Consider the following 22,573-nt stretch of genomic DNA (forward strand, 5'->3'; position numbering starts at 1 on the left):
TTCCAAATAAGAAGGATATTAAAAAAAAATTGGAAAACATAACATTCACATCCAGAGGGATTTTATCTCTGCCAAAAACCTTCATGATATTTTGTTTCCATTTCTAGGTTCTCTCTTTTCTTTCCTTTAGAAGGATTTATGATTTTAAAAGTAGAACCACGAGAGAAGGAAGAGAGGGAAGATGCCGCAGAAGCAGGAAGAATAAAGTTGGGCTTGAAGAGTCTAAATTGGGCTTCGCTACGCTGGGCCGACCACTACTCACTGGACCTTTTTATTGGGCCTCTAAGGGAGAAATCTGAATAGCAATTATTCCAACAGGTGTATATGTTCAGATGGGAAAGCTCACAAATTGTTTCTTTAGAAGCTTCCATCTTAATATCAAAATTCTCAACCAATGCATTTTTTTTTAAAAATAATATTTCTTCAAAATATTATTGATAATTATGTTCTTTTATATATTTCAAATTAGCAATGATGTTTTTCACATTTACATTTTATTAGTCAACACAAAACTATTCTTAAATAACTTGTTTATATTCTTTTTATCTAGTAAAGATTCTAAAAAATCGAATTGGATCTGAGTCCAATTCGAATTTATTTTGATCCATTTGGCGACGTGAGGTTGCATTTGGACGGTTGCAGTTGGAATGATTTCAAATCTTGCAAATATGCCTGCTCAGGTTGCATGTTTAATTTCTAAGAAAATTGTTTGGCTATAGTTCTTAGTTAATTCTTAATAACAACGATGGATTTCAAATTCTTAATCCAATTTGAATCTATGCTTTTTCAAATTCATAATTTGAAATCAGATTTTCCAATCGAAATGGAGCCTAATAATTTGGATGTAATCCTTTGATTAAACCTAATGCAAGTGTACAAATGAGCATCATTAAAATTTTACAAAACTAATGCATATATTTTTTTATCACGTGATTGGTTTTTTTCTTTTTTCTTTTATTATTTTTTTTAAAAAAAAATTCCATGGCCATAGCTTTTAATCATTTTAAGTTTATTGAGTTAACAGTAAAAATTAATTTTCAGAAAAATGAATGAATGACTTTGTCTCGGCGTTTTACAAATTTCTTGGTAATTTAGATTAAAAAGTGTGATTATTAAGAAAAAAATTAATAATTATTAATAATAAAATTTTCGGAAATTTTAAGGCAGAATGTGCATTAGTTGGCATGATGGATTATGGACCAAAAATTGTCCGATTGTGTACCTTTCTCTTTATTATTTTATGAATATAAATAACAATTGACATCATGTGACCTAAAGAAATACAAAGTGATCTTACATACAAGATACAAGTAACTTTCAATGTTTAAACAATATTCAAATTTTATTTGTAAATTTTTGCAAAATAGTATAAGTTGTTGCTCCTGAAACCCTTTAACAAATATGAGTTCTTTCTCATGAAAATTATATTTTTTATGTTGTATATCTACATCTTTGCGATTTTTGATCATCTATATAATTTCAATTTTAGTTCACTGTCTTTTCTTTTGACATAGCAACAATATGATGCTGATGTGTGTAGCATCAAATCAGCATTTCGATTAAAAAAAAAGCGAAAGTTATAAAAATTAGAATATATATGATTAAAATTAAATTTTGATAACATAGATGACTAAAATCACAGTGAAGCATAATATACATGAGCAAAAATATAATTTGTCCATTTTCTCTTCGAAAACTTCGTATATTTGGCTTAAAACTTGCTTGACAGTTTCCCTTTTTTATTGGCGAAATGGTTGAAAAATGATTGTCAGATTTTAGAGTACATTTCAAATTGAATATTAGGTTATGACTTGACTAATATCATGTTCAGTTCCTCACCTCAAATTAACTATTTAGCTAGAAAATAAGAATTATTACTATTACCCCTTTCAATGTTTTTAATGAAAATAGGTGTTCGATTACATCAGTTAGTACAATTAATTTGGCAAACTTAATTTATAATTTCAGCAACTTTTACTATCAAGAAATGACTTTCGAAAGATAATCATCACCACACATTGCAATTTCATTTGGAAAAAAATAATAATTTGTTCTATATTTTTTTTATGAAACATTAACATAGTTTGTGTCATGATCCGCTGATAGAAAAGAATAATGGTCAGTTGCTGGGTTTAATTCTTACTTTCTCTTTAAAAAAAATATTACATTACGATTATTATTTTCTATTTTTACGTGAGTTATGATTTGACTGATTAATTAGTGCATGGTAAATTTGATTGTGAGACCAACAACCTTCTAATTATTGCTTTCTTTTGATGGAACGATTCTCATTACGAAAATAGTTGTTCTTTCTACCCACCAATCACGTTATCTTTATTGCGATATTTTATGTGACAGTATTTGAGTATAATATTATAAATATATATACATGTAGGATTTAACGTTTATCATTTTACAAAAAATTATATCAAATAATAATCGTAATGACACACTCTATTTGTGAAATTATCCGCTTTGGCACGAGGCCTCACGGCTTTAAAACATGTCACAACGTACGGCGTCCACACACAGTGACTTTGATACCAAATGCAACGGTCCAGCCCACATTTGATAATGTCTGCTTTAGCACGGGACCTCATGGGTTTAAAACACGTCATAACGTGCGACATCCACACACAATGGCTATGATACCAAATGTAAAGTCTCGGCCCACTTGTGATATTGTCCGCTTTGATCCAGGACCTCACGGCTTTAAAATGTCTCACAATGTGCGGCGTCAACACACATTGGCTCTGATACTAAATGTAACGGCCCGATCCACTTGTGATATTGTCTTCGAACTGGGGTCTCACGGCTTTAAAATGCGTCACAAAGGATTGCTATACACTTATTTAAATGTCCAGCATCTCTCATGTGGTTTGATGATGTGAGATTTCACATAAGGGTCTTCACCCCATCTTTTGGGACTCAGCGTCCTCGTTGTGGTTTACCTCACCATCCCAAACCGACGCAGGGTCGCTCTGATACCAAATGCAACAATACAGCCCAATTGTGATATTATCCGCTTTGGCTCGGAGCATCACGGGTTTAAAACGCGTCACAAGGGGTTGCACACACTCATTTAAATACTCATCATCTCTCCCGTGGTTTGGCGATGTGAGATTTCACCTAAGGGCCTTCACGGCCTATTTGGTATCAGAGCTTGTGCGTGTGGACGCCGCACGTTGCGACACGTTTTAAACCCGTGAGGGCCCGGGAAAATGAGACAATATCAAAAGTGGACTGGTTTGTCACAGTAACGGTATGACTAAGATCTTGTAAATCGTAAAACAGCTAAAACACAACGGTTCAATCGTTCTTCCAACAAAGACAATTAGTGCACCCAACAATCTTCCTCACAAAAATTGTGATACTTGCAATCAATTAGAATCGAACTCGTGATGTTGGCTCTGATATCAATTGTAAAACTGAGCGTTTGCTACTTTATCAAAAATTATAGCTGGTGGTAACGGTGTAACTCGATTTTTTTAAATCGTACAGAAGCTCAAGTACCACAGTTCGATCCCTCTTCCAATAAAAATAATTATTGTACCTGAAAAAATAAATTATACGAAGATCATACATATTTTTCACTATGAAATTTTTGTGTCACTATAATTAACATACGCCAATAATATGTATCTTAATTAGTTTGTACGACAACATAGACAACACCTATAATTAGGATTGCAATTGCATGAGATTTTTCATTAAAGAATTGGGAGAGTTGCAATGGAAAACTATTAATGGTAAGTATGTCCTTGGATTTAAAGGGAACCAGTATTAATTTTCAAACATATTTAAATTCCCACGTTCAACATAATGAGTTTTTTTTTTTTTAAAAAAGAAAAACTAGTGTGAAATTAGCATTGTTTAATAAATATAATTAACTCAAAATAATGTTAAAAGATCTATTATTTTATTTTCGAAACAAATTAATCCCAATTCGATTTGAAATTAATTATATGGGCTCAGAAAGAGGGAAGCACAACGAAATACGGTCTGGCGGATTGAAAAAACATCGAATTTTTATGAGATTATTTGAGTAGCAATATTTATTTTTTGTATTTTTAATTTAAAATTCATCGACATTATACGAATTAATATTTTTTAGACATAATATAGCATGGATTTAATGTCCCGACAGTGGTGAACTATTTGTATTTATTGTGTGCACATTAAGCAACTCTGGTGGTGCGACCACTTGTTTTTTGGGTGATTTAGTGTGACAAATTTTGGTCCCTCTCCTCCAAAAAGATTAATATTGTGGCTTTTTTTCTCAATGCATTAGGCCTTTTTGTTAATCTACTGATCAAGGAGGCTTGTGGCATATATATATCGTGTACGTTTATGTGAGTACCAATGAAGTGACATTCACTTATTGTATATACAATTTTTCTATGTTCCATCATGCCCAATAAGTGAGCGTCATTTCATCTGTACTCATATTTGTTTATGAGTTCAAAAGTTGATCATAACATGACGGGGCTTTATTTCCAATGATCTCATTTGGTTTCTTTTTTATAATTGCTAAGTTCGAGTTCTTTCACCCTTATATTAAGATATAAAAAAAGTTGGTCATCGACAAGAAATGATGGCATGAAATTTAACATATAAAATTATTTTATACGAATAATTTGAATACAATATCAGTTTTTTATGATGACGTGTTATGAAATTTTTTTCGTGCAATAATCGCTAGAAGAACAATCGAACATTGATGATTGAAATTTTTACGTTTTAAAGATTTTAAGTTGTGCTTTAAGTTTTTTATCAATTATTAATTTTATTTATATGTGGTTTTAATTTACTATAGAACTTAGTTAATACGAGTCTATTATTTAAATAAATTGAACTTGAAGCAATGGATTGAATAATAGTTTTGTATTTGATGGGAAAAAATGCATTATTTTAACGCAAAACTATAATTAAAGTAAGGTTTTGAATTTAAAAATGGTAGGAATAAATTTAGTAGAATGGGCAAGTCTCAGAGCCCTTGATAACATATGATCCTCTTGCAAGCTAAGATAATATATGCACACATACACACACACACATATATATAGTTTTGATATTCTGCACACCTACCGTGCATACCTTTTTGAGCACCGATGATGTGTCATTCACCCATTGGATGTGATGAAATATAGAAAAATTGTGCATCCAATGGGTGAATGACATATCACCGGTGCTCACAAAGGTGTGCACGATAGCTGTGCATGATATCAAAACCGTGTGTGTGTGTGTATATATATATATACATGTCTATATATATATATATATATACACACACACACACGTGTATATGTTTATGATGTGATCGCGTTGAAATAGATAAGCCGGGTAAGGAGCTCCAACGTATCAAATCAAAAATTTATAGTGTTTGAGAATTTTGAGTGAAGATAATGGCTGTGATAGCACCTGCAAACAATGAAAAGAACTCGTGAATGGGCGCCGGAGGGGTGTCCGGTATGGCCACTCCGTTGATAAAGTTAGCAGGTTTTCAGATGAACACAATCAATATTTGAGAGAAAATATGTTAGTGCTTGAAAGTTCAAGGATTCAGGATCATTAAATGACGTTAATACCTGCTATTTATAGTAAAAAATGGGGTAGATACCTCGATTCCAACGCCACCTACTAAGTTTGGCAAGTCGGCTGCCCATACTCTAGCTTCTGATGACTTCTAGGACACTCCAAACCCAAGTGGTTCTGACAGAATAGACGGCCTGTATCCATCACACTTGAGTATGGTACAAGTTTCGAGGTGACCCGGGTAGTAGAGTACCCGGGTGGTTGGTGGAAGGCCCGGGCTTATGATGATGATTGCCCGGGAAGAGCCGCAGTGCCCGGGAAGAGAAGATTTGTCCGGGTCTTTAGGAAAGTAACCGGCACATTGGCTATGATCTGGGCTATCCAAGTAACAAACCGGGTTAATGATGACCCAGATCCTTATGGGGGTATCACCACCCATCCCTAAAATAGTCGGGCTAGAGCTTGACTCGCTGTCCCGATCAGTCATACTTGTTCTTTTGTAGGAACATAATTCAGAGTGTACATCGAAGGCTTCAAATATCCCATAGATGGATAAGATATCGGGGTTTGATACTACCCGTGCTTAAGATAACATGTCGGGACCTTGCATCGCACGGGCTTGGATATTCTGTCTTTTAGTATTCTCGGGAAGTCCAAGGGATATCTTTATGACGCATGCGTTAACATTAAATTCCCGCCGAAAATCGTTTCGTATTCCGAGAATCCGATAAGTCTGACACATTGATATTCGTGCACGTCCTTTCATATGCCCGGTACAATGTACAAGGCACATCTTGATCATACACGTGTACTTAGATCAACGGCCGAGATCTCCCCCTATATATATTAGACCTCCTATTTTCGAAAAATCACTTACAAATTCAAAACCTCGATGAAGCCCTTGCAAAATTTTTCCTCGAAGCTCCTCCGCGCAAACTCCTCCATCTCCGGTGAACTTCTGCCGCTGCAACCACCCATTTCTTTTTAAAATCGTAAGTTTTCTTCCTTCAATATCCTTTTAACATGTCGAATTCCACCTCTTCTACGTTGGGAGCGAATGCGCGAGGCTTGCCTAGTGACGAGTCCACCACGATGCGCTCCGACTCCTCCTCATCTCCCCATCGCCGTCGCCTTCTTAACCAAACTTCTAAAAAATCAAAAACTTTTCAAACCAAACCCTCCTCTTCAGAACCTTCCTTCTCAAAACCCTCCTCCTCGGGCACCTCCCGCGTCCCTAAAAAGGACAAGGGTAAGGGCAAAGCCCGGGCTTCTGACCACCCTTCCACGGAGACCCCGGGAGTTCCTTGGTTCTCTTCAATGAACAGTTCTTTACGCTCGGGGGCGGACGAGGAACTCAGAACTATGGGGTCTATTCCTTCCTCCTACTCTATCATAATTCCCGGGGCTTCTGACAGGGCAGACAACCCTCCCCCGGGCTATACTACCTTTTTCCGGGATCAAATTAGAAATGGTCTACGATTCCATGTCCCTCTTTTCTATACTCAGGTCGCCAAGTTTTTCGGCGTGCCTATTAATCAACTTCATCCCAACTCTGTTAGGATCATGGCCTCGGCCTACGTTCTTTTTAGGATGAATAATCTTATCATCAACCCCATTATCCTCCACTACTTTTTCACTTGTAGGCTTGGAGACAATGCCTTTTCCTTAACCGCCCGTCTCAATTCCCGATTCCTTGATGACATTTCTTCTTCCCAGAAGGGGTGGAAAGGAAGATTCTTTTATATTCAACTCCCGGGTCTTCTTTCCTGTTTAACCGGGTTTCTTCCTTCCCTTCCTCCACAACCTGCCCTTTCTAGTGCTTATAAATTCGAAGAATTTTATACCCGAAGCTAATATTTGATGGAGGGCAAGAAATTCTCCTCCTCTGTTCTTATTACAAATGAGAACTTGTTTGCCTACGGATTGAGTGCTCGGGCTGAGGACCCTCTAGACCGGGTGATTGACGAGGTTGCTGACTCGGGCGCTCAACCTGGTAATTCTCAACATCTGCATATTATTTTCAAAACTTGTTAATATTTACCGACTGTCATTTAAATGTCCCTTGTTTTGTGCAGATAACTCGAAAATGCAGGAGGCTTTTGCCAAGAAATGGGCGGCCGAGAAGACGGCAAAAGAGAAAAAACTGGCAGCCCGGAAAGCCGCTGCTGAGAAGAAACGGGCCGAGGAGGCGGTGGAACAAGCAGAATTGGCTCGGGTCGAGGCCCAACGAGAGAAGGAGGCCACCCGAGATGAATCCCGGGAGGATTCTGAGGATCATGTCCCTCTGACCCAGAGGAAACGAAAGGCTGTCACAAGCCCGAAGCAGATTCTGGTCGAGGATAGCCGGGAGGTGGGTCAAAGTTCCTCTCAAGCGACTCGGTCACCCCCCCCCCTCCCGGCAACAACCCAACCAACAGCCTCCCCGGGTCTTCTTTCCTGTTTAACCGAGTTTCTTCCTTCCCTTCCTCCACAACCTGCCCTTCCTAGTGCTTATAAATTCGAAGAATTTTATACCCGAAGCTAATATTTGATGGAGGGCAAGAAATTCTCCTCCTCTGTTCTTATTACAAATGAGAACTTGATTGCCTACGGATTGAGTGCTCGGGCTGAGGACCCTCTAGACCGGGTGATTGACGAGGTTGCTGACTCGGGCGCTCAACCTGGTAATTCTCAACATCTGCATATTATTTTCAAAACTTGTTAATATTTACCGACTGTCATTTAACTGTCCCTTGTTTTGTGCAGTTAACTCGAAAATGCAGGAGGCTTTTGCCAAGAAATGGGCGGCCGAGAAGACGGCAAAAGAGAAAAAACTGGCAGCCCGGAAAGCCGCTGCTGAGAAGAAACGGGCCGAGGAGGCGGTGGAACAAGCAGAATTGGAGCCTCCCCTCCTCGAGCAGCCTCCCCGAATCAACATTCTTGAGGAGGGATCCTCGGCAAGGGGGCTCAAGATTCTCAAACAACTCCTTACTCCTGATGAGGAGTCCCGTTTGAAGAATTCCCGAGCCTCGGCCAAACTTTTTGAGGGCTCGAATAAGCTCTTGGCGGTAAGTTTTCTCGTTATTCTTTTCTTGCTCTGATTATTGTTTATTCTCGCAGACTTTGTTTTTGAACAGGCTGCTCACCTGCTGATCTCGGCCTTCGAGGAGGTCGCGGGGGCTGCCACTGTTTCTGGCAAACGAGCCCGGCATTTCCAAGATACTCAGGAGAGGCTGGAAGAGGAATTATCCCGGGCTCGAGCCACTCACGAGGAGGAAGTGCTTTCTGTCTGTCTCGGAATCGAGGATCCATGCCCTTTCCGAACAGGCAGAGGTGCAATTATATCGGGCAGAGAGGGCCGAGAGCGCCCTGGCCCTGGTTGAATATAATAAGGACAAGTGGCAGGCTTTCTTCCTCCAATCTCCCGAGTTCAAGAAGGCCATGGTAGATAAGGCATATCCTCTTTTTCAGACCGACTTTGATAAATGTCTGGAACAATTTGAGGAAGCCGGACTCTTGCCCACAGATAAGGTAAACTTTCCTGATTTTGGCCTGGCTATTGCATCCCTTCCCAAGGAGGGTGAGGAGGAGGAGGAGAAAACCCGAGAAGACCAGCTAGGGTTCGAACACATAGATATAGACTAGGATTGTACTCTTTTCATTTTTTTTCTTTCGTCTTGTAATCTTCAGCCTCCGAGCTTTTATTAATGAAAAGTTCTTTTTTCTTTGATGGTGTTTGATTTTTCTTCAAAGACCCGGGTAACATAGTTGTTTTTATGCAGATAACCAGAAAATATTTGAAGTGTTGAGAACTGACCGGGATTTCTTAATAGACAATTGAGATAATAAACCATGTTTTCATAATGAACGAATGTCCACAGTGTAGATCCTGCCGAGTTAAGAATAATTAGGGTGTGTCAATCCTGTACCGGAGAGCATGTCCCGGGACTTGGGAATGGTCGAGGTGTGGTTCCCCGAGCCAGGGTGTAGTGCCCTAGGCTTTTTAAGAACCAATGTACGGAGCCTTGGGCTGGGGAACATGTCCCGGGACTTGGGAATGGTCAAGGTGTGGTTCCCCGAGCCAGGGTGTAGTGCCATGGGCTTTTTAAGAACCAAGGTACAGAGCCTTGGGCCGGGGAACATGTCCCGGGACTTGGGAATGGTCGAGGTGTGGTTCCCCGAGCCAGGGTGTAGTGCCCTGGGCTTTTTGAGAACCAAGGTACGGAGCCTTGGGCCGGGGAACATGTCTCGAGACTTGGGAATGGTCGATGTGTGGTTCCCCTAGCCAGGGTGTAGTGCCCTGGGTTTTTTGATTAACCAGGGCTTGGTACCTCCCGAGTTAAGATACAAACAACAATATATAGCACTTGTCTCTGAGCAAAATAGATCTTTCATTATATCTTCAACCAATTAATTACATCTGTTATGCATAATACTTCTTTAAATTAAATACATTCCAGGGCCTTTTGAGATAATGTCCTTGTACATCTTCTAGATAAAAAGAACCCGAGCTGACCCTCCGAATGATTTTATAAGGTCCTTCCCAACGAGCTTCTAGCTTCCCCACATCCCCAGCACGGTTAACTTTCTTCATAACTAGATCTCCTATTTGGAAGTCTCGGATCCGGACCTTTTTGTTATATGATTTCATAACCCGGCTCATGTATGCCTCCATTCGAATGAATGCTCGGTCTCTCTTTTCTTCTACCAAATCCAATTCCATGGCCCGGCTTTGGTCATTATCGTCCGGGTAAGATTCTACCCAAGAAGAAGTTTGTCCGATCTCAACTGGAAGGACTGCTTCAGAACCATATACCAAGTTGAAAGGAGTTTCTTGAGTAGGTGTCCGGGGAGTAGTTCTGTAAGCCCAGAGAACACTGGGTAATTCTTCCACCCAGTCCTTTCATTTGCCCTGAAGTCTGGTTTTCAGTGCTTGTACAATGATTATATTGACAACTTATGTTTGACCATTAGCTTGAGGATAGGCAACAGAGGTGAAAGACTGAGTGATCTTCATTTTCCGGCACCACGATATAATTCCTTTGCCCTGAAACTGTCTTCCATTGTCTGAGATCAGTCTTCTGGGCACTCCAAATCGGCACACAATGTTCTTCCACAGAAATTTCAAAACTTCATGCTCAGTGATTTTAGCTAAGGGCACAGCTTCTACCCACTTGAAAAAATAATCAACACCTACTAGCAATAATTTCTTCTGAGCCCGAGCAATTGGAAAGGGACCCACAATGTCCATGCCCCACTGATCAAAGGGGCAAAATGCCCAAATAGGCTTCATGAGAGTAGCCGGACTGTGTTGAAAATTTGAATGATGTTGACAGCCTTCACAAACCTGGACCACTCGAGCAAAATCTTGACTAAGAGTCGGCCACCAGAACCCAGCAAGCAATGTCTTCCGGGCCAAAGATATTCCTCCGAGGTGCTCAGCACAACACCCTTCATGAATCTCTCGGAGGACATAATCCACCTCTTTCTCAGATAAGCATTTCAAAAGAGGTCCCTGGAATGATCTCCTGTACAAGATTTTATTTAAGAGAACGAACCTGGGAGCTTGTCTCTTAATCTTTTGAGCTCGGGCTTTGTCCTCGGGTAGTTCATTATTTTCAATGAACTTGATCAAAAGTGTCATCCATGATTCCTCGGGTACTGGTAATATTTCTTCCTCGATAGAGTGCTAACTTCTGATAAAGAAGCAGTCATTTTTGCCAGAGTGTCTGCTTCGCCATTCTCCTCCCAGGGTATTTGTTCAATACTCCAATCAGCAAAGATTTCTGCTCGGGCTCGAATGAGCTGTAAATATTTGAGCATCCTGTCATCCTTAGTTTCATAAACACCTTTTACCTGTTGAGTGATGAGCTGTGAATCAGAATACAGGATAATCCAAGAAGCTCCAACTTCCCGGGCAGCTCGGATACCGGTGAGGACAGCTTCATACTCGGCCTCATTATTGGTTACCTGGGAATCAATCCTTAATGCCAATTTAATCTTTTCTCCCGGGGAGATATTATTACAACCCCTACCCCGCAACCCGCAAGGCTAGACGCCCCATCCACAAATACTCTCCATACTTATTCTTCCTCGGGTTGAATCATCTCGGATAAAAAATCTGATAAGGCTTGTGCTTTGATGGCAACCCGAGGTTTGTATTCAATGTCGTATTCTCCCAACTCTACTGTCCATTTGATCATTCGCCCGGATACTTCTGAATGAGTCATAATTCTGCCAAGAGGGCGATTGGTAAGAACAATGATTTGATGTGACAGGAAGTAAGGTCGTAGCTTCTTGGCGGTCATGATCAAGGCTAAAGCAATCTTCTCTATTTCACTATAACGGAGCTCGGGGCCTCTGAGAGCATGGCTGACATAGTAGACATGCTTTTGATCAGAGCCTTCTTCTTTTACTAGAACCGAGCTGACAGCATACTCTGTAGTAGACAGATAAACGAATAGCTTTTCCCCGGGCACCGGTTTCACCAATACAGGGAGCTCTGCAAGGTGAATCTTCAAGTCCTGGAAGGCCTGTTCACATTTCTCATCCCATCCGAATTGTTGGGCCTTCCTTAGAACCTGAAAAAAGGGATAACTCCTGTGTGCTGACCGGGATATAAATCGAGACAAGGAAGCAATCCTCCCGGTCAGCTTCTATACTTCTTTGACAGATCGGGGAGATGGCATGCACAACACATATTTGACTTTTTCCTGATTTACCTCAATCCCCCGGTCGGTCACTATGAAACCCAAAAACTTGTCACTCTTGACACCAAAAATGCATTTGGCAGGGTTGAGCTTTATCCCGTAATACATTAGAGTGGCAAAGGTTTCTTCCAGATCAATAATGAAATTTGCGACCTCTTTAGACATGCCCAAGATGTCATCCACGTATACCTCCACATTCCGACCCAGTTGTTTCTCAAAGACTCTGTTCATGAGACGCTGGTAAGTAGCCCCTGCATTCTTTAACCCGAAAGGCATTACAATATAGCAAAATGTACCTCCCGAGGTGATGAAGCTGGCTTTATCTTGATAATTTTTGGCCAAGGGAATTTGATGATATTCCTGGTAAGCATCCATGAAACTCAGCAGTTCAAAGCCCGAGGTGGAATCCACTAGCTGGTTGATCCTGGGCAAGGGGTAATGGTCTTTAGGGCAAGCCTTGTTGAGGTCGCGGAAATCTACACACATTCTCCACTTCCCGGTGGACTTAGGTACCAACACCACATTAGAAAGCCATGTAGGAAATTGGATTTTCCGAATGTGGCCGGCCTTCAAAAGTTCTTTCACTTGCTCATCAATAACTTTGTCCTTTTTAGGACCAAAGTGTCTCTTCTTTTGCTTCACCGGGTGAGATCCCGGGAGAATGTTCAGTTGGTGCTCCGATATCAGGGGGGAAATCCCTGTCAATTCCTGTTGGGACCAGGAAAACACATGACTATTAGCTTTCAAACAGTTAATCAAACTAACCCGGGTGGATGCACTGAGGTCCCGAGCCACCCGGATTTGGTGCCCTGGTCTGACCTCTATCATCTCCCGCTCCTCTTCAGCAACAAAATGAACATCTCCCTTCTCCACTACTCTTCCTCCCACTTTATCAGCTCTTGCTTTCTTCTCTTCCCTTCTGGTTTTACTCTGATCAGCCCGGACTGCCTCCACATAGCACTTCCGGGAAGAAGGTTGATCTCCCCGGACTTTTCCTACCCGGGCTCCCATAGGAAACTTTATCTTTTGATGGTAAGTGGATGCCACAGCCCTCAACTCATTCATAGCCGGCCTCCCAAGAATGATGTTATACGAGGATGGGGAGTCCACCACAGTGAAAGAAGTCATCACCGTCTTTTTGAGGTCTTGGGAGCCTAGAGTTAGTGGTAAGACAATCTCCCCTTCCGGGTAAATCACATGGCCAGCAAAGCCAAAAAGGGCAGTTCCCACATCTTCCAAGTGGTGGCCCTGCAAATCCATCTGCACTAATGCATCTTTAAAAATTACATTTACAGAGCTACCCGAGTCAACAAAGACTCTCAAAATGTCATAATTTGCCACCCGGTCTTGGATCACCAGGGCATCATTATGCGGTAGATTCACCCCATTTAAATCTTCCGGGCCGAAACTGATTACCGTCTCATTTCCTCTCATCCCTTCCACCTCCATGCAGTCCCTCCTACTCCTGGATTTCCTCGCCCGGTTAGAGTCACCATCAGTGGATCCTCCCGAAATCATTTTGATTAACCCCATGGCAGGGGACGAATTCTTCTTTCTCTCGGGCTCGGGCTCCTTCCTTCTCCCGGGCTCATTTCTTACATTGCCCCTTACATCTCCTCCCCGGACACTAGATCCTGGCTGCCGAGATGTCCAAGGTAGCAATCTCGGTCTCTTGTTGGCTTGAATGGGTCTCGTGACGGGAGGCAGGGCATAGTCTCTCTTCAATATTTTACAGTCCTCGTTGTTGTGGTAACATACTTTGTGTAGAGTGCAGAATCCTTTCTTCTCGAGCCGGGATAGTTGTTAATCCGGGGTCAGATCTCTACTGCATTCCTGTATCTCCCTCTCTCGGGCAATCTTTAGGGGCACATGGTGAAAAAAATGCCCTGGATTACCCCTTCTTTGTCTCTTCTCCTCGGGCTTAGATACCCGGTCTCCTCTCTCCTTCCTCACAGCCTCTCTCTTCTGCTTCTGAGCTTCCTCCATATTGATGTATTTTTCTGCCCGGGACAATAAATCCTCGAAGTTCCCGGGCACTTTCTTAGTCAATGACTTGAAAAATTCACCCTCCCTCAAGCCTTGGGTGAATGCAGTCGTCTTTGTCTCGGTGGCGAAAGTAGGAACGTCAAGAGTCACTCTATTAAATCTTTTGATGTAAGCCCTCAAACTCTCTTCAGGGCTCTGCTTAACTTCAAAGAGAATAAAAGCAGTCTTCTTGTACTTTTTGCTGCTGCTGAAATGGTGCGAGAACACCTTTTGAAAGTCTTTGAAAGAACTAATACTTTGAGGAGCCAAACCCTCAAACCATCTTTGAGCCGAATCCACCAATGTTGTCAGGAACACCTTACACTTGATTCGATCAGTGTAACAATGCAGCATGGCCATATTCTCAAACCTAGCCAGGTGCTCCTCCGGGTCTGCATTACCATCATAATCTTTCACTTTGGCAGACTTGAAATTTCCGGGAAGGGGTTCCCGGACAATAATGTCAGCAAATGGGCATCCTTTGGTGATTGCCCGGGAAGTACTTCGGCTCTCCAACTGTCCTTCCAAGACCTTCATCTTCTGCCTCAGCTCCAGCAACTCTTCTGCCACAGTCGGAGATTTGGACCCGGCGCTGGACTCCTCGTCTTCTCCTCTCAACTCTTCCTCCCTCATCTCCTGCTCCTGCTCCTGATCCTCCTCATGCTCCTGTCTATCTCCGGGTGGTGTAACATGCTGAGAAACTTCTTTCCTGGCCATAACTTGCTTTTTTGCATCAGATACAATTTTTTTCAACTCTTCCGGGGTCATGGTATGAGATTTGGTCCGGTGTTATTACCACCACCTTGTCTTGAAGTCTGCCCTCCATCCTCTTGGGCTCGAGAATTATCTTGATTGGTTCTTCTTGTACGAGCCATATCAACGTCTTAATCTCAATTTTCCACAGACGGCGCCAATGATGTGATCGCGTTGAAATAGATGAGCCGGGTAAGGAGCTTTAACGTATCAAATCAACAATTTATAGTGTTTGAGAATTTTGAATGAAGATAATGACTGTGATAACACCTACAAACAATGAAAAGAACTCGTGAATGGGCGCCGGAGGGGTGTCTGGCGTAGACACTCCGATGATAAAGTCAGCAGGTTTTCAGATGAACACAAGCAATATTTGAGAGAAAATATGTAAGTGCTTGAAAGTTCAAGGATTCATGATCATTAAATGACATTAATACCTGCTATTTATAGTAAAAAATGGGGTAGATACCTCGATTCCAATGCCACCTACTAAGTATGGCAAGGCGGCTGCCCATACTCTAGCTTCTGTTGAATTCTAGGACACTCCAAACCCAAGTGGTTCTGACAGAATAGACGGCCTGTATCCATCACACTCGAGTATGGTGTAAGTTTCGAGGTGGCCCGAGTAGTAGAGTACCCGGGTGGTTGGTGGAAGGCCCGGGCTTATGATGATGATTGCCCGGGAAGAGCCGCAGTGCCCGGGAAGAGAATATTTGTCCGGGTCTTTAGGAAAGTAACCGGCATACTGGCTATGATCTGGGCTATCCAAGTAACAAACCGGGTTAATGATGACTCGGATCCTTATGGGGGTATCACCAGTATATATATATATATATAACCTTTATATATATGTGTGTGTGTGTGTGTGTATATATATATATATAAAGGTATGGCCTTTTGTCTATATTTTATCTTCCTTTCTCCACTAACAAACTTTTTCCTCCTAACTCTTTGTATGTTACTTGAACGTTGAAACTATAAGGTTAAAAAATTTTCATTAAAATTTCCATGAACAAGGTATGTATATACACGGATGCAGGCCTAAGGATGTCAAGGGTCGGGTGGGTTCCGGCCAGGTTGATACATGACAGTATCAAAAAGTTGTTTAATCTGAACCCGAAAACTCTCAACCCGAACAAGAACCCGAATCCGACTAACTCAACTCAATCCGATCAACACGACTCAATTCGATTTTTATTTTTAACTTTTTAAAAATAATAATATTATTATTATTTTAATTTAAACATATAATAACAAAATCTCTCATATATAATTTAAATTTCAAAATCTAATTATAGAAATTAAAATTATATTTACTAAATCAAATAAACAATTGTTTACAAAATAAATAATAAATGATGAAAGTTTATTATATAAATATATAATTTTTTTTCAAGCATACAATATATAAAAATGCAGGCAATATTTATTAATTATATATTTTATAAAAAAATAAAATTTTTGGGACACTTGTTGACCTGAACTCGATTATTTTTTATGTTCAGATATCGGGTCTAACTCGATCAGACTCGAACCCAAAAACTCTCAACTCAAACTTTTTTTTTTTTTTTTTGAGTTTAGCGTGGGAATCAGGCATGCAATGTTAGAAGATAAAAATTTAAAATTCGTATCTAGAATATATATATATATATATGTATATATGTATGTATATATATATGTATATGTATGTATATATACCTTAGTTTTCTCCGTCCATATTTACATATTTAAAACAAGAGAAAAAACTAATCACTCTAGTTGGGTGATACTGCTGAGTCCACGAGTTCTTAAGGTTTGTGCGAATCTGATGGACCAAAATTCAAGTGGAAGACGATGGTTGCTCTGAGACATACCTAGTAAAGACAAACCAACTTCAACTTCATAAGTAGTTTTTCTGGGGAAAAAAATGATCTAAGTTTCATCTTTTGTTCATTATTTTGCGCTAGCTGCATAAAAACGAACGAACAGAAATTGAAAGAGAAAACTCATATGGTTGATTTATATTTATCAATTTCTTTTTATTAGCTAAAATTGACTCTTAGTTAAGTGTATGTGTATGCATGAGAGTAGTCTTGGGATATGTGAACTATTGCGAAGTTTTCGTGCGTCAAACCGCTGATGTTGCACTGTTTGATCTGATTGTCTAGGTGAGTGATAAAAAAAAGTAACGTCAGAACTCAACGGGTAACACTATCTCTGTAGGAGACATGATTGACAGTGGAGAAATGATAAAACTGATATCTAAATAACATGAGACAACACCAACAGATACACACATATATTTCTGGACTCATGAGTCTAACAGCCTTACATACTAATTGTCACACCCTTACTCTATACTTAGCATAATTACCATAATTAAAAGAAGGTTTGAATGATATAACTATATTATGAAGCAAATCAAACAAGAGGCATCACTTTGATGGTTTATAAAAATTTTGGCATTATGTCCCTATATTTTGTATACACCAAAACTCAAGCAATACTATTCATACACATTTATAAACATATTCTCATATACCAACATACTTTGTATCATCATACATAACATGGAACTTGTTTCAAACCCTCATATAAAATTTACTACAATACATATGCGGAAGCTATACAATAAGAAGTCCCGGTTCTTGTCGAGGTAGGGCACGTCACAAGCATCCATTGGCGAACCGGCATCCTATGTCTCTTCACTACCTGATCCTGTAACACATGAGCTACGTGAGTTTATAAAACTCAATAAGTTGGCACTTATATGTATCAATATGCATCGAAGGAACATACATATCAAGTCGTGACAACAATGAATCTTAAAAACATGTCATACGGTAGCATATATTCAATGTTCATTTTGTACTTGAGCCTCATTAGTTGACCTGTACTACTGTGCTTGCTTTATTATATATCTACTACTGTGTTGGACGTCAGGGAGCAACCTTTGGCAACCCCACGCCCCATGAACATATATTGGCCAATAGCTTTGGTGGACTTAAAACCACCCATGATGTCAACAAGCTCTATATCATGTAAAAATCAGTCCTTTTCCTTTCATGTCCATGTTCATGTTCATGACATAGCACCCATCTTCAATATTCATGAGTTCCTTACATATTTAATACATAACAATGGAATATGGTGCTATGTTTTCATCAATAAACATACTAACAATGTACATATAGCAATAGAAAATGAGAAGCATTTGAAATTCATAATATTACTCATGTATTACTTCAAGAACATGTCAACTTACTGTCCAAGCTTAAGAACACTGGTTTGAGACGGTGTTTCTTGCTCCTATACTGTCAAATATACCAATAATTCAGTCACTATTGCATTAACTAGATTAAAATCATTCATTTATTGTCACCTACATGTACCATAACTAAAAGAGAAGAAAACTTACACCCTTATGAAGTTCTTGTGATTGAGAACTAAAATCTAACTTCAAAACTTTGAAAGGAATGAAGAAAGAAGCTTTGGAGGATGTTTTCTAGATTTTTCTCTCGAGATTTTGCTGTTAAGGAATGGAAAATACTGAAGAAATGGTTTAGAAACTCGATGCTTATCTTCTTATATATTAGGCGGCGCTCGGGCGGTAGTTTTCTACCGCTCGAGCGCGGAATGTTCTGTCCAAAAGGTAAAATTTTCGTGCACTAGCGCTCGGGCGGTCATTTTCTACCGCTCGGGCGCCACATGTTCTGTAAAATTTGTGGAATGATAATGCACGGGCGCTCGGGCGGTAAAATCTTACCGCTCGGGCGCTACCTGTTCTGCCTCTGCGCACTACTTCGTCAAAGATCTCTCCGGAAACTTATCTTCCGTTCATAATCTGAAAAAATGGTAAACTACGAAGTTGTAGCCCTATGTCTTGGATTAAATCTCCAACTGGTTTCAGGTCATTTGGAGGTTGGAGTAAAAAGTTATGCCCATTCTCCTAACATGTGTCAGTGAGGGAATGACGGTATACACGACACACTTCGAGGCACTTTTGGCTTGTCTTCCACAATGATTTGGACAAAACCCAAAACATGAAAGTTGTAGCATTATATCTTAGCTTTCTAATGGTTAAGGCCTCACACAATTTGGATCAATATTCAAATCATTATACTAAAACCCGTACGAACTACCATATCTACATCTCATTTCCCACAACTTCCATTACACTATCATCACCTACACATCTTACTCTAACTATTTAGACATATATTCATTCTCAATATACCATGGGCAATATAAAAGTCATGTTCAATCTCAATATTGATACTTCAATCATCACATGAAATCTAATGAGCTAAATAACTACATAATAAACGACATAAACGCATTATTATCATTTGTACGAGTAACCGGGCATTACAATTCTCCCTTCCTTCAAAGAATTTCGTCCTCGAAATTTGACGTACCATATAGTTCAGGATATCTCTGTTGGATCTCGTCTTCTCGCTCCCAAGTTGCTTCTTCAATCGCATGATTGCGCCATAATAATTTCACCAAGGGTATTTCCTTGCCTCGTAACACTTTTGATTTCCTATCGAGGATTTGGACCGGTCGTTCTTCATATGAGAGATTCGATGCAAGCTCCAATGGTTCATAATGAAGAACGTGAGAAGGATTGGCCAAATACTTTCGTAGCAAGGAAACGTGAAAAACATTGTGCACATTTGACAAGTTCGGAGGTAAAGCAACTCGGTAGGCTCTATCTCCTATTCTTTCCAAGATTTCAAATGGACCGATATATCTTGGACTCAATTTTCCCTTCTTACCAAAACGCAAAATGCCCTTCAATGGTGATATCTTTACAAATACATGGTCACCAACCTGAAATTCCAATCGATGACGTCGCACATCAGCATAGCTTTTCTGTCGACTCTGGGCAGTGTGCATTCTTTCTCTGATCTTGGTTACCAATTCAGCTGTCTGTTGTACCAATTCAGGGCCTAATAATTTCATTTCTCCTATTTCATCCCAATGTACTGGAGATCGACATTTTCTACCATATAATGCAGTATATGGTGCCATTCCAATGCTTGACTGATAGCTATTGTTATATGTAAACTCAGCCAACGGTAGTTTACTGTCCCAACTACCTGGGAAGTCAATAGTACATGCCCTCAACATATCTTCTAAGATCTGATTCACTCTTTCTGATTGTCCATCAGTTTGAGGGTGGAATGCTGTGCTGAATGACAATCGAGTTCCCATAGCATGATGCAAGCTTTTCCAAAATGCAGATGTAAATTTGGGATCTCTATCTGATACAATGGACACTGGGATGCCATGAAGCCTCACTATCTCTTTGATGTATTCTTCAGCATATTGATTCATCGTGTATGTGGTCTTCACCGGAAGAAAGTGAGCTGATTTTGTAAGTCGATCCACAATAACCCATATAGCATTGAACCCTCTTTGAGTTCTTGGCAAACCAAGAATGAAATCCATCGTGATGTGTTCCCATTTCCATTCAGGAATGGGTAGTGGTTTCAGGAGTCCTGCTGGTCTTTGATGTTCAGTCTTGACCTGTTGACAAGTTAGACATTGTGCAACAAATTGAGCAATGTCCTTTTTCATACCTGGCCACCAAAATAATGGTTTCAAATCCTTGTATATTTTAGTGCCTCCTGGATGGATCGAATAGGGAGTAGCATGAACATCAATAAGAATGTCGTTCCTGATCGTTCCTTGTTTTGGCACACACAATCTACCCCGATATGTCCATATTCCTTCCCCATTCAATTCAAAGTTCGAATGTCCTTTATCCTCATCTCGCTGTCTCAATTGCTGGAATTCAGTATCTGTATTTTGTTCGGCCTTGATCCTGTCTGCAAGTGTTGGTCGAATCATGAGAGATGGTAATTGGATTGCAGTGCCCTTTGGCATAACATTAATCTTCAAATTCTGCAAATCCCATAAAATTTGTTCTTGTACTTGCATTGCAGCAATAGAACTGGACTTTCGACTTAACGCATCTGCAACGACATTGGCTTTGCCTGGATGATAATTAATAACACAATCGTAATCCTTCACCAATTCCAACCAACGTCGTTGTCTCATATTCAGTTCTTTTTGCGTGAATAAATATTTCAAACTCTTGTGGTCCGTATAAATTTCACATCGTTCGCCATACAAATAATGGCGCCATATTTTCAATGCAAATACCACTGCTGCCAGTTCTAAATCATGTGTTGGATAGTTCTTTTCATATTCTTTCAATTGCCTAGAGGCATAAGCGATCACCTTCCCGTGTTGCATCAAGACTGCTCCTAAACCTTGTTTCGAAGCATCACTGTACACTATAAAATCTCCTGATCCTTCTGGAATTGCAAGGACCGGTGCTGAGGTCAATTTTACCTTTAACTCTTGGAAACTGCGATCACATGCTTCGTCCCATACAAATTTCACATTCTTTCGAGTTAAAGCAGTCAAAGGCAATGCTATCTTAGAAAATCCCGCTATAAACCGACGGTAATAACCAGCTAGCCCAAGAAAACTACGTACCTCGGTAACAGTGGTAGGTCGTAGCCAGTTATTAACAGCTTCAATCTTACTTGGATCCACTGATATGCCTTCTTTTGAAATGATATGACCCAAGAATGATACTTTTTCAAGCCAAAATTCACATTTCTTCCATTTTGCATATAAATGTTTATCATTCAAAGTCTGCAAAACTAATTGCAAATGTTCTCTATGCTCCTCTACAGTTCGTGAGTAGATGAGAATATCATCTATAAACACAATCACGAACCTGTCTAGGAATGGCTTGAAAATTCTATTCATTAGATCCATAAATGCAGCTGGTGCATTCATTAGTCCAAATGGCATTACAAGAAATTCATAATGCCCGTACCTGGTTCTGAAGGCAGTCTTTGAAATATCATCTGACTTCACTTTTAATTGATGATAGCCTGATCGTAGATCAATTTTCGAAAAGATAGCAGCTCCTTGTAGTTGATCAAACAAATCATTAATTCTAGGGAGTTGATACTTATTTTTGATTGTCACTTTGTTCAACTCCCGATAATCAATGCATAGACGAAGAGTACCGTCTTTCTTTTTCACAAACAAAACAGGTGCACCCCACGGTGAAAAGCTCGGTCTAATAAACCCTTTATCAAGCAACTCATGTAACTGTTCTTTCAATTCATTCATTTCTGTAGGAGCTAATCGATAAGGAGCTTTTGAGATCGGATGAGTTCCTGCCACAACATCAATTACAAATTCGATCCCTCTATCTGGGGGTAAGCCTGTTACATCATCAGGAAATACTTCTGGAAATTCACAAACAACATCTGTATCTTTTAATTCACGAACATGTGGATCACTAGTTAACACAGATGCCAAATATCCTTGACACCCCTTCTGTAGTAATTTACAAGCCTTCATACAAGAGATTATCCGAAGAGGTAAGAATATACATGCACTTGCTACGGTGAATGGTTCAGCTCCTACTGGTGCAAACTTGATCATCTTTATGCCACAGTCAATAGTAACTCTGTACTTCGAGAGCCAATCCATTCCCAATATCACATCAAAATCGGTCATTTTCAAAACAATCAATTCAGCATACATCTGATGGCCTT

The sequence above is a fragment of the Primulina tabacum genome, chromosome 4 (genome assembly GCF_025594145.1).
Source record: "Primulina tabacum isolate GXHZ01 chromosome 4, ASM2559414v2, whole genome shotgun sequence".
Classification (NCBI taxonomy): Eukaryota; Viridiplantae; Streptophyta; class Magnoliopsida; order Lamiales; family Gesneriaceae; genus Primulina; species Primulina tabacum.